Here is a 14,664-nt window from a genome sequence, read left to right as displayed (position 1 = left end):
TGCAACATAAATTTTAACTAAAAACGTATAAACTGAATCAATCAAATCATAATTATTACACCACATGTTGAAAATAACCTCTCTTTTCAGCAATATAAACGCAAAATTTGCCGTGGTTGATGCGATCTTGGGATAGAAATTTTAGATTTTTTTCTTCTAAATTTGAAATTTTCTTACTCAATTAGGAGAAAACATGGAAGGAAGTCTAGGCCAATGAGAACACTTTATAGGAGTTAGTGAAAATTGGAAAACATATAATTATTTATTTTATGATAATTTAACATTTCGTTGTTAAAAAATGTTTATAAACTTTTTATTGCTTCCCATTAAATTATTAGCTTGCCTAAATACATAAAATTCTGACTAAATTTGTTAAAATTTCTATAGTTCTATCGGGATGCTATTATAAAATCATATTTTATTCTATCATATCCTGATAGAATTAAAGAAATATGATAAAATTGACTTTGCCGTTAATTTCATATATTTCTTAATATTTTCTCATTTATTATGAGTATTTGTTTGCCCTTTTATAAAATAAAAATATTTGTTTTATTGCAATGGAAAACTTTGCACCGAAAGAGTAGTTTTTAAAATTTAAATATGTGATTTATGTTTAAAAAGCATAAATGATTTAACAAAACATTAAGTATTTGTGATTCTTGTAAATTGTATCAGGTTGTAAAGGTAAAATTCAGACATTTTGATTTTTTCTAGAAACGACTGGGAAAAAAAGTTCCAAAACATTCGATGTGGGTATATAAGTAGTGTAATCAGGGGGATTATTATCACAAGTTTTATTAAAATAGACGCATCAACAATGTCTAACAATATGAGACTCGAAAGAACACCTTCGCGCACTGTTTCTCTCTCTCTCTATCACTTCAAAAGTGGCAACAACGCGACGAAGGCTTACGATCTCACCAGCAAGATATTTGGGGAGGAGACAGTCAAAAGGAGACCTGCTACAATTGATTCAAGAAATTCAAAAATAGAAATTTCTCGCTTCAAGACGAACCTATTTAGGCAGCGATTAAGCCATTGATGATGACGTTCTCCTGTAATTGATAGACGATAATCTATGTTTGACCACCAGAGAATTAGCACAACTTCAGTGTTCGTACACACTTTAAAAATTGACAAAGTCCGATACCACTACGATAACGCGCCAGCACATAGAAAAAAGATAATCTTAGAGAAGCAGGCCACTATGGGCTAGGAGGTTGTGCCTTATTCGCCTTACAGCCCAAACTTGGAGCCAACTTTTACCATCTATTCGCGTCCTGCAGAACCATATTGCCAACATACAGTTCGAATGATAATACTCGTGAGAATGATGCTGAAGACTTTCTTCAAAGAAAAACCCCAGTCATTCTATGTTTATGGGATTGAAAGTTTGTGGCAAAAACATTTCAATAAGAAGTTACATGTATTAAAATTATTACATTTTTATCTATTATATTGACATTGTTAGAAAATTTTTTGACAAAATCCCTTAATTTAGAGAAATTTTGGAGGTAATTAATTTTATCTATCTGGCAATCTCTCTTGAAAAGAACCAATTTCTCTAAAATGGTTAACTAATCTGATTGTAGTGATATTGTACGAGGGCTATTTTTTAAATAAGGTCCGTTTTTTAATAAGAAAAATACTGTAAATATCGTTAAAATATATTTTTTTCTATATTCTACATACTTTTATCTACTTTTCTACATAATTTCCATTTTGTTTAAACATTTGTCATACCGCTCAACAATTTTTTGAATTCCGACTTCAAAGAAATCTGCCGCCTGTCAAGAAGCCCAATCCACGACTGCAGTTTTCACTTCTCCTTCGTCGTTGAAATGTTGACCACCAAGGAACTCCTTTAAGTATCGAAACAAGTGAAAATCACTGGGTGCAAGGTCTGGACTGTGTGGATGATCGTATCGAGTCAAAACGATAAAGCACTGTTTAATCTTTTTGTTTTGTGATCGTCAGAAAGCAGTCTTGGAACGCACCGAGAAAACAATTTTCGATAATTCAGTTTCTCCGAAACAATGGTATACAAAACTGATCTTGAAATCTGTGGAAATTCAATTGATAACGTTGAAATCGTGAATCGTCGGTCCTCTCGAATTTTGTTATCCACATCACAAACCAAATCTTCAGAAATCAGAGAAGGTCGACCAGGGCGTGGCTCATCATGCACATTAACTCGCCCATCCTTGAACATTCTTACCCATTTTCGAACTTTACTGTCACTCATAGCATTATCACCGTAAACTTCACAAATCTGACAGTGAATTTCCGCTGCTGCCAAGTTTCTTGCATTCAAGAATCGAATAACAGATCATATCTCACAGTCGGCGGGAGACTCAATTTTCTTGAACATTTTAAACTTTTACAGCTCAGCATACAGACAGACGATATGGCTGCAAATGGCGTCAAAACGCGCGCCAAGCTTGCTCGGAGCAGAAGCATATGCATACTGCCGTGATTGCGCATTATTCTCACTTTTATTCACAAACGGACCTTATTTAAAAAATAGCCCTCGTATATTGTCATTAGTTATGAGGATCGCAAATCTGGATATTTTCAAAATGAGTCTGAAACATAAGCATAGGATTGATCGGCAAAATATTAATTTAAAATGAAGACTTCCTGGAAAAATAAGATTTTAGTTCAACAGTTAACAAAACAATATAATGCACTTCCTGAATTCATCATCATCATCGATAGTTTCCAGCCAGTCTTATGGCGTCATCTTATGATAGGGACGGAGAATTACAACGATTTCAAAATACTGTAATTCACATAAACTCGTTCTTTAATTGCACGCAACATTTCGATCACTTTGCAAAATTAGACAATATAATTAATTTGATCAGAAAAATGTAATTATTTTAACCCACTTTAAACAATTCTAAAGTCAAACTTTGAAAATATATAAAGTTATTACACATTAAAAACAAATTACAATAATAATAATAATAATAATAACTAATTTCTATGACAAAGTATATTTTTATCTATAAACTGAAGTACGTAATTTTTATTTGATTTTATGCTTCTATTTCACTAATTTAACATTTAAAAATTCTATATTAATAGAAAAGTATTAGAGTTTCCTTATTGTTAAATATTTTTTATTTAGTGCAAACAATTTTTTAACTTGGCAACTAGTGTATGTTATTGACCTAATAAAATAAATTAGGTCAGTAGCTATATTGTAATTATTATAATTAAAGAATATAATTGTAAACTTAAAAAAGTATTATGCATTTAAACTATCGAAATTTTAATAATTTAAATACATAATTTAATATTAACTATTACTTAATAATTTAACTAGAATTTAATATTATCAATAGCATAATTAAATAAACATAAGATACATAATTTAAATAAAGTTTTAATCATTTATATGCATATGTGTATATATATATATAGCTGTATATTATAGTCAAACATATTTATTCGGAATTTCATACTTTAATTTTACCACAAAGAAAAAAATTATTAATAAAATTAGGTCATAATTTTCATCAATATGCTATTTATTATAACATTTTACTTTTTTATAATTACATAATTTATTGTGAAATCGTAGCAGAAAAATCAGTTATGACATTTCATAATTTATACAAATCTTTAAGTATAATTTTCAGCTCGAAAAAGTGTTGTTCAATATTTGAATGGTTGGCCATATTCTACAAATAAACATCGAGTCTGGAACGTAACCAAAATATAGCAAGTTGTTCTAAAAAGAGAAAACAGAATTCCCAAATTCTTAAGTCACATGCATTCTTTAACGCGGAAAAACCATAAATTATTTCCACCATAAAAGAAGTCTTTTTATTTTTTAAGCTTAATTGAAAATTGGACAAAACCGTAGTTAGTCGTTTATTTGAAATACAGTATTATCAATCATTTAATAAACATTACTATTTAACATAAAAGAAGACACACATTTATCATTAAAAATTGCAAAAGTAAAAAATAATTAATTTTATCATACATTTTAAATAAACTACACATATTTTACAAATTTATACTACTGCATTATCATTATTTTAAAAATATTTGTCATAAAATCCCTGATGTAATACATTTTTGCAGATTAATTCTGATACAAAGAAACTTGAAAGATAATAGTAAAACAATTTGACAAACGAATTTTTCTGATAAATAGAGATATATATTTCATACTTGGAAATTTCAAAACTTTTAAAAACAGCAGTAGTTATTGGTAGCATTCATACTAGTGTGAAAAATAGTGCTGTGCCGATAACCCATATATCAAAACGAAGTCGGTATATGTTTACAGCACCGATATCGATATATAGAAGAGCTCTAGATATCAAGCCCCAATGTGAATATCGATATCAAAACTTTTGCCTTAACGAAAACAAGATATTTTATTTATGCGATTTTTTATTTTAGATGTAATAGAATTAAAAAACTTATATCTGTCTTTTTAGTTATTTTTAGATTTATGAATAAAAATTCATTAAATTTTTTTATCGTTTCGAAATTTTATATATTATGCTATAAACCTTAGAGATATTATGTAATTTTTAAAATTTACTTTAATAAAATTCAAAAACATTTATAACTTGAAGATTTAAAAATTTTAATGGTTTAGAATTTTTCTTTTCGAATCGATAAATTTCCACGCATACTGAAATTTTTGCTTTTTTCCTCTTTTTTACATATATTTAATACATAAAAATTCTTTATCGCTACTTTAAATATAGCCGACTTTTTCAAATTAAATATAAGAAATTTTTACATAAAAATTTATTTTTTTCTCTCTTATAACTAAGATTATTGTTAAGAATTATAATTTAAATTATAGGTCTAATAACTTATTATTTAAATCAATATATAGATTAAAAAATAAACCATTAAGTTTTCCCCAGATATTTATTAATGTTTTTATTCTTATCTAAAAACATTTTCGAAATTTTTATTATTTAGAAGTTATAAATAAATCTGAATAAATCACAGAACGCATTTAATATTAAATCATTATATTTTCATATTTAAATTCTTGAATCATGACAGCAATTAAAATATTCTTGCTTTAAGGTATTGTAAGAATTTATTTTGAATGAATTCTTATAGAAAAATTCGATTCGATGAAGATCGTCGGGTTTTCAAAGGAAAGACACTCCTACACTCATTAAATAACAGACTTGAATTTGATTCAGTGTCGTGATTTTTAATTGTCAGTTTGAATCAAAATCGAATTTCTTTCTCAATTTTCAATGTGAGGCAGATCTACCAGTAAAATCGAATTTATCAATATAGTCTGTTATGCATTAATCTTTCATGAAAACCTTTCAATTAACTTTGTCACGAATATGTCTGGCTTTGTTCCTCATAACCCGGTTTGGCCAACAAGCCCACAATACGGACAGCCGGGTTATGGTTCCAAACTCACAACGGGTATGGAAAAAAGACCGTCTTAGCGTCCACTGGTGGAAAGAGCCGAAAATGAAATTTAAAAATATATATCAGAATAGATGACAAACGAAAATATTCAGATAATTTTTTATATAATTGACCGAATTGTATTGGATTACTAATAATTAATAAAGTTAAATTTATACTTTAGTATAATTAAATAAGGTTAATTTTAAATATTTAGTTATAAAATAACTGTTTAAAAAAGTTCTGAATAGTATTGAAATTATTTTCAGAACCTTCGTTTTTAATTTATCATAAAATTCTTAAAAATGTAAATTTATGCAGTTTTATTTTTTATGTAAAAATTTATATGCTGAGTGTCATAAAAACTGGCAAGTAAACTGACATTCTGTTTGATTATAAATATATCATTACAACTTGAAATGACAAACGAGGCACGGCTTCAGGCTATATTTTATTCTGAATTTAAAAAAAAAACCCGAATAATTTTGCGATAAAAAAATTAAAATTGATATTTTATTAAAAAATTGCATCGTACGAATAATAAAAATCATTTCTGAATGATATTCTAAAATGTTCTTAATAATTTAAATTTTCAAGATTCAAGCAATTAATTTCTATTTGTTTTATCTACTAATTTTAAATGTTAAGCGCAATCTATCGTATAGGCCCAAGTTAAAGTTTTACCATTGTTAAAGGACATCTGAAAGAGATCTTCGATAGCGATGTCGTTTAATCTTAAATAAATATTATTGTAGTAAGGTTAACTAGATAAATAAATAAGTAAATAAATTTTGAATTAAATAATATAACGTATTAAGATAATTATCTTTAATGTAAAGTATTAAAATAATTATATAACTCGCGTATATATAATTACAATTAAAAACTAATGTGCTCTATAATTGGATTTACATTTTATACTTTTTATAATTTATAATAAGTTAAAAGTGCATTTTTTTAAAAAGTCGACGTCGTGATTTTGACAGAAATACATTACATTACTTTAATACACTTTTATTTTATTTTTTGCTTTGTGATTTTCCACCGATTTTCAGATGCTCACTTTTAAAGAAATTCACTTTAAAGAAGTTCGAGATTCGTGTCGGAATTTTTATTTTTTATTCTATTTCCCGTGATAAAATGTTTTCTATTGAAAATAATAGAAAATTAGCTTTTATCCATAAAGAAATAAGTTAAGAATGTAATTTTCAAAATCTACTAAAAAAAATAAATATGATTCATGATCTGATGTGTCTGTTGCAAGTTTTTTGATGAACTACATTATAAAGTAATTTGAATATAATAATTGAAATTATATAATATAATAATTTCTAAGTATTTTTAGAAGTTGTAATTGTAGACTAATGTAATAAAAGTAGTTCTGAAAATTAATATATTAATCCTGTAAACATAAATTATTTTTTTTTTAAACTAAGATACTTTAATTTCTTTTTTAAACAAATTTTACGTGTCACAAACTCAGGACTTTTCGACGAGGACGGAAATACATTCCTTAGAGACAAAAAATCACTTTTAGGTGCGAAAAAATATTGGGAATAAATATCAACCAAGAATATAAATAAAACCATCGGAAAAAAGATAATGGACATATGTGTAACAAATAAGTAAATAAATACATATTAAATACAGTATCGTGAATAAATTATAAAATACGCCAATCTTTTAAATTTTTTGAAACGACAAGAAAAAAAAAACGTTCTTTAGAAACTATTTTTAAGAATAAATTAATGGTAATAAAGGCACCAAAACTTTTCAAACAAAGGACTGCTTAGCAGGTTATAGCACTAAAGTATTTTTCGGTTTTAAAATTTATTTATTTTTAAATTTTTAGTATTATGTAGTTCTGTATAAATTATGTCAGAATAAACGTCTAAAGAGAGCACACAGATGGCCAAAATATAATGTACAGATGTAATGTAAATGTAGTAGATGAAATAAAATTGTATTCCACAAACCCTTGCAAGTCTGTGATTGGTGCAAAACACAAGAAACAACATCGTTCTATTCCTCATAAGTTAGAATAAGGGTATTGAGTAAAATAATAGTATTATAAAACATTTAATATTATTTATACTAACAGACAAATCCAAAAGTTAAATTTATTTGCAGTATTACTATTTCTATCTGATCTAAATCACAATATGCAGTAAAACTAAGACGATTTTTATAATCCCCAAAACCTCTCGTGTGCGAGGTCTTTATTCCCTCCCTCTCTGAAAGATTCTAAAAACTTGTTATTCATAAACAGTTCTGCTTGTTTTGCTATTTTATAAATTACAACGTTTGTTTGGATTTCTTTTCATGTTTTGATTGAAGATATTCAATCAAAATTGTCATTAACATTAATGTTATGTTATCAGATTGAATATTAAAATATCATTTATGACGTTACAACTTAAATATTTCACTTTCGAAATTAATTGTTATTTAATAGTCGGGTAGATGACACCTGCGATAAGGTTCTCGTCTATAGTGAAGGAAATCCTATCCAGACTCCACAATTGATAATAGATATTACCGAGCTAGACTAAATTCTCCATTCCTCGTTCATGCTGACTTATTCCATTACGGATCAGACCCGCTCGAAACTATTGTCGGTCGTTTAATCTTAATGTACTAGTGTATTTTGTTGATAAATGGATTTATAAAAACTTTATTTAATAAAGATTTTTTGACGTTATTATTCATATTCATTTGGAAATGCCTAAGTGTAATTGTGTAAAATCGAAAATTAAATTTCGAATTTACTCTTAATTATTAATTAATAAGATGGTGTGAAATTGTATTAATTATATAATTTTGTACTGTTATCTATTCATTTATAATTTTACGAAATAAATTTTAGTATTGTAAAAGCGTTAAGATTTTGAGTTTACGTGTTATATGCGTTTATACAAAACACAATTTTTATTTGTTAACAGTTGGTCTTGTATAGTTCGTTGCTCTCCACACACAAAATGTGGTTTCTCTTTTCCTTTTTAGAATATATAAATAAAGAAACAAAAACAAATCCTACCGTTGAGTCTTAGTGTCGTGGGTTGTTAGTAAAATTCTATTACTGTATCTTGTTTTTAATTTATTTTATTATTAAATTCTATTCTGTTAGTAAAATTATTATAAATGATTGTTCCTTCATTTATTTATTAACTTTTTCTTAGAAGTAGAATACTATGTCATTTAATAATTCGCTTTAATAAATACTGAAATAGAACTGTTTATTTTTTATTTTAATTATTGACGATAATTCATTAAAAATTGAGTATTATTTTATTAAGTAGCGTTGTAAAAATAATGAAAATTAACTTATAAATAATTAGAATTCAAGAAGGAGCTTATATAGTTTATTGTACCGGTATTTTTTGTGGATTTCTTCTTTCTGTCATTATATTTGCTTTTTGGTACGAAAAAATATTCATGACTTTATTAAAAAGGTTATTGTCTGCTTTAATCGTTATTGATTACAAATGTATTTTTTTATCCAATATATTTGTCCATGAATTGATTACTATCACTCCTACTTTCATTTAAATGGCCAAGAAAGGATAATAAAAAAATAATATCCTTTATTATTTTTGTCTAATAAGACGTAGCGTAGAAAACTCACTAAATATTCATATATATTGTTATCAGACTGATAATGAATGTACAAAATTCACTAAGGAAAAAATCAAAGTAAAAAAAAATAGGATCTGATATAAGATCTTTTTGTTTGTGAAGTTATTTTATAATCTTAGTACAAACATGATTATTATAAGAATAATTTTAAATTTTGTTTATTTTCCAGACTTTCCCCTATCATTATCAACAAAAACTGTTATAATATTTTTATTTACCCTTATCAAATTTCAGACAAGAAAGAAGTCATTCTTGTATACGATATACAGTACTGTACACTATTTACCGAGGTGTATTGCGTTCACAATATATAAGATTTACACTATATATACGAAAATCTATGCTAGCAAACTCATGAAATATACCAGCAATAACATATAGAAAATTTACATTATTTTAGTATATTTCATATCTGCTAGATGGATACTGTCTTATAACGATTTCGTTTGATTCGAATAACGTCTTATAACGGTTTTATAACGATAATTCGTTCTTCGATTTCAAGGAAATTTTCTTCCACTAATAAAATGTCTCTAAAATCATGAAAGAATTTTTTAAATGAGTGAGCTTAGGCCACAAACGCAAATAGTCTTATATAATATCTACATTTAATGAACCATTGATAATATATGACTATCCACGAACATTAACATTGGTTTATGGGTAGTCATATATAATCGTGAAGTAAAATTTATAATAAATATGTTTAATAAAAAAATTAATGGATTATAAGAATTATTTTAATGATTTAATTCAACAAGTCGAGCATAAATGCCAAATATTAATATATATATATATATTAATATTTATTTATTTATATCATATATGTCTTTTAATTTTTTAAATTTAGAATTATAGGAAATGTTTTTTCATAACAATATTTTTTCTTCCAATGCTTTCTTAATTAAAATTGCAATTCTTTAAACCGTTCGTTTATGTAGGCTTATTTCAGATCCTATTCCTATCCACAAATTTATAATTTATTTCTCCGAGTTTTTAAATTTAAATTTATTTTGAGACAAAGTAAATATGTTATAAACTCTAGGTTAGATTGTTAACCTTTTGTGAAATAAGATTGGATTTTGGTAAGATTCCATTTTTCAGCTTTAGGATTGGATATGAATAGACGTACGATATTTCTTTCGTAAGTTGTTATTAGGTCATTTGGACTCGTTATGTAAACAGGATTTAAACTTAACATGAAAATGTAATTGATAGCTGATAGACGGTTGATAGTGACTTACATTCCATAACCTAAAAGGTTACGGAATACAAGTCACTATCCTTTCAAAGAAATCGAACAGTATATGAGCAACAACTAGGAAATAAAATAGTTAAATCTGCAATTTTTATTACTATAAAAATATGATATTATATTAATAATATAATATTTTCATAGCCGCATATTGTAATATTGATAATAATATCATAAAGTTACAGTAGATGGGTACCGAAATATGAAAATATTGTTATGCGATACCCTGATAAAACTCGAAAGTAACAAAAATATGGTACCAAAATCTGTCACGTTATATGTTGCCAGTCCGCCACATCAATCAATCTGATAAATGCTGATTTAGTGGATACTTTTTATATAAATACATATACTGTAAATTTAAATTTCTTATTGTGGAACTTGTAACATCAAATTCATTAGAGTAGGAGGGATCGAGAATCTCACGCTATAGTTTATATGACACAGATGTAATGTTATATCGATGTTGATATAATACTTATAGAGAGCGTGGGACAAAGAATACTTTCAAATATTAACACAAATGTTCAACTTGTAATGTTTACAAGTCAAAAGTTATCGGTAATCAGCAAAAAGTTTCAATGAAAAGAAATAATGAATGGATGCAATTAAAAATGGATTGGGCTATTAAACGTGAAATAAATATAATAGGAGTAATTATTTATTGTGACATCGTCACAATGCCAGCTGCAATTTTTAATCATATTTTTAATTAATTTAATTTAATATATGCTCTCCACCTCAAATTAGTAGTGGCTTGCCCCTGTACGTTATACTTTTCCTTTAACAATAGAGTTATGCCTGTCATCTAACACCTTTCGGGGAAAAATTTTTGAATTAAAATAACATGACTTTCGGTTTGTATAGGAAGTTACTATATACTTAGAAGACTCATACATTTATAGACCATTAATATCATTAAAAAAACCATTAAAATAACAATACGCTTAGCTGTCGACAGCTTTACAATTACACAGTAAACATTTAAACAAAATATTATACCCCGTAGCACATTAGCTAAAAACATTATTTTACTAATATTGCTGTAATAAAACTTTATGGCATTATTTCTTCCCCTGCATCTATGGGTTGTAATGATTTCTTCTATGTATATGGACCTTACATTTAAATAAGGATTACCTAACTGATGAGGGCCATTACCACCAGGGACCGAAATGCATTTTAGAAGGCATATAAGGCATTAAAGGTTTTAAGTGTATGATAACCCTCAATAAAAATTATGTACTGCGTATCTGTATAAGTATATTGTATTATACACTAAAAAAGGGGATTAAAGGCTAATTGATATATGTGATATAAATATATTAATTATAAATTTCTGCACAGATGCCATATATTTTCATTACAATTAAATAGTTTATAATAATATTATCGTACAGCAAAATATGTTTTATGATATTAAAGTTAATAATCTAAGGTAGTCTGAGTAATCAATTAATTAAAGAGGGCAATCCTAGGTCTATTTTACAAATATCTGAAGTTTAGAGATTTGTTAATTTATATGAATAATAACAGAAAGGAAAATTCTCTCGTATTGTCCACAATGTTTCCGAATTTTTTTATTATTTTGTAATTATTGATAGTGGAATGGCTATTCTTGTAATATTCTTCCCTGAAATATGGTTGTTCTAAATTTAATTTTTTTTTTCTTCAAAGATATAGATTGTTGTCTTTTTCATTTAATATCAGAGAATGTTGTGATTATGACAATAAAGTTTAACAAAAGTATGACAATAAAGTTATTTTAACAAAGCTCCTTATCAATAATTCTATCATTTTCTTTCACAGTATTAAAACAGAATATTTAATCAGTCTTATATATTGATGCGACAATGAAATAATTATAGAATAGATTTGTTAAATTTATCATTATAATTATATTTTATAAACTGTCTCCTTATATCAGAGTTCTGTAAAATTTTATTTTTTATATTTACTCTAAATAAATGCATATGTAAATATGCCATGCCATTGTTTGCTATTGCTGCAAATGGAATTATTACAATGTTACTCCTAAATGTTTCCTTCATTGTTTATCAAAATATTTATAGGTCCTACAAGAAAAGTTTATATTTTATCTGTAACAAATTTCTGACATTTAAAAAATTTGTTTGCATTTCCGCAAATATTTTCACTACAACTGGATGATTTTTGTAAATATTTGCACGAAGTCTCTAGCCAATCACGCACATTTTCTTAATTGACATTTGACACTAACATTATCTAGATTATAATCAGCTCGTCAATTCATTGAACAAAGTTTATTTAGTTTATATTAACACTGTCTGAAATCGACTGTAACGTTTCCATCATTTCAAAATTTATTTCTGCTACTTTATATACAATAGAAACGTCAATAAGCGCAGGCCTATTTATTTATGCTCATTTTTTCAATAAATTATTGAAAATAGTTTAATTAATATAGCCAAATATGAAATAAGTAATCGTTAGACTATATAAAGATTTTGATTCAAGTTATTTATTTTTGTAAAATTCATTCGTCTGGAAATTATTAATTTGTAGATTAATAAACTAGATTAAACTCTCTAAAAATTGCCTTAATCACAAATAATAAAAAATTATAACTAACATTTAATGTTAAAAAATATATATTAATGGCTATAACTGGCATAAAAATACTTTTAAGAATGTTTAAACTAATTTTTTTCTTATTTATATGAATAAACCACCGTATAAATACATATCTTTACAAATAAAGTAATTTCTTGGATATTGGAAAATTAAGTTTTTAATTAATATCCGAGACACGTAATTAATCTTCTTACGCTTGAATAACTGAATATTCAAGCTATATAAATAGAATACATATGTAGACTACATTCAAATTAATGAAAACTCGATAAAATGAAATAATTTTATAAATAAAAGTTCGGTAAATAAAGACAATTAAAAAAGAATTAAATTAATTATTTATAAACTAAGCTTTAAAATACGCTTTAAAAATCAATTTCAAATTTATAAAATAATAGTTTTAAGTATTAAGCAGTAAAATATTAATAAAAGAATAATATCTACAGATAATTTATAATATCGCCTAATGTTAAATCTAAGAAATAAAAGTTTTTCCATTTTATCAGTGGTCCTTTACAGGTGTTGTTTCGCAAACACGCTTCTACTGTTCAATGAGAAAAAAATGATTCTAAACTTTCTATTGAAAATTTATTCCAATGTACTACAATATATTGCTGTATTCGTTGACAATTCCGTGGTTCTATTTTATTCAATACAACAAAGTTTATTAGTTTATTGCTTCACTGTTTTCCGAGAATAGTAAACATGAAATTGCTTATCAATTTTTGAATATATTGATGTTAATACTCGCGTAATAAAAAGTATATGAATGGTGTTCCGTGTCTTCAGAAAGGTTCAAAACCACTCATTTAAATGATTTCCCATAATTTGATACAGTGTATCTTTTTAATTTAATTATAAATATTTTTATTGATGTACTGTACATTCTGAAGAATGTTCAACTGAATGTGAGATACTGTAAGAAAACTGTCCTATTATATGCATAAAAATAGTTTTTTTCCCGTTCAGTTTTTTTCCATTATTATGATAATAATTGTAATCTAAATGATCATAATCATATAATAAGGAAAAACTACTAAGTCCTAGTTGTTTCTATTCGTATAACTTTACCCTTTCTTACGTAATTAAAACATTAACATAAAGCATAATTTTTAGCATTCCTGAAGTAGCCCAAAGTTGGCTGATTGCACAGACTTATTATTAAGCATTCATTAATTCATACAAGAAGCTAGAATATTTAAAAAAATAATAATTTTTAGCAGTTTAGGAATAATATCTTTCTATTAAAAATTGTTCTAATATCATAAATTATCAATTCTTGAGAATTAGGTTTTTTATTAACGAATAATTATTAAAATATAAAAACTAAAATATAATTTTATTATGATGGTTTATGTATAAACTAGCTGTTACCCGCGACTTCGCCCGCGCGGATTTTGCAAGCAAACACCATTTGTATTCAGTATTTCAACAACCATAGTAATTGTTATATAACACCTACCGCTGAGAATGTTGAGAATTGCAGAGAATCAAACGAACTGTTTTCAATTTGATCAATTTTCTGGAACGTTTACAATCGTTCTATAATCGAACCAATATGCAATAACAAATTCGAGTTTAAAACGGTTCGAACATTTGGTTAAAAAATCGAAATACTGTATAAACAAATTTTTATAACAACATCGGAATGTTATCAATTTAATACACCTAAGTACTTAACGAAGACTAAACGTAGTTGAAAACAAAAAATCGCATCTAAAATAGTACAATAGAAACCGTTC

The sequence above is a fragment of the Centruroides vittatus genome, unplaced genomic scaffold (assembly GCF_030686945.1).
Source record: "Centruroides vittatus isolate TY-2023 unplaced genomic scaffold, ASM3068694v2 contig_364, whole genome shotgun sequence".
NCBI lineage: Eukaryota > Metazoa > Arthropoda > Arachnida > Scorpiones > Buthidae > Centruroides > Centruroides vittatus.
Note: the sequence above shows the minus strand (reverse complement) of the source record.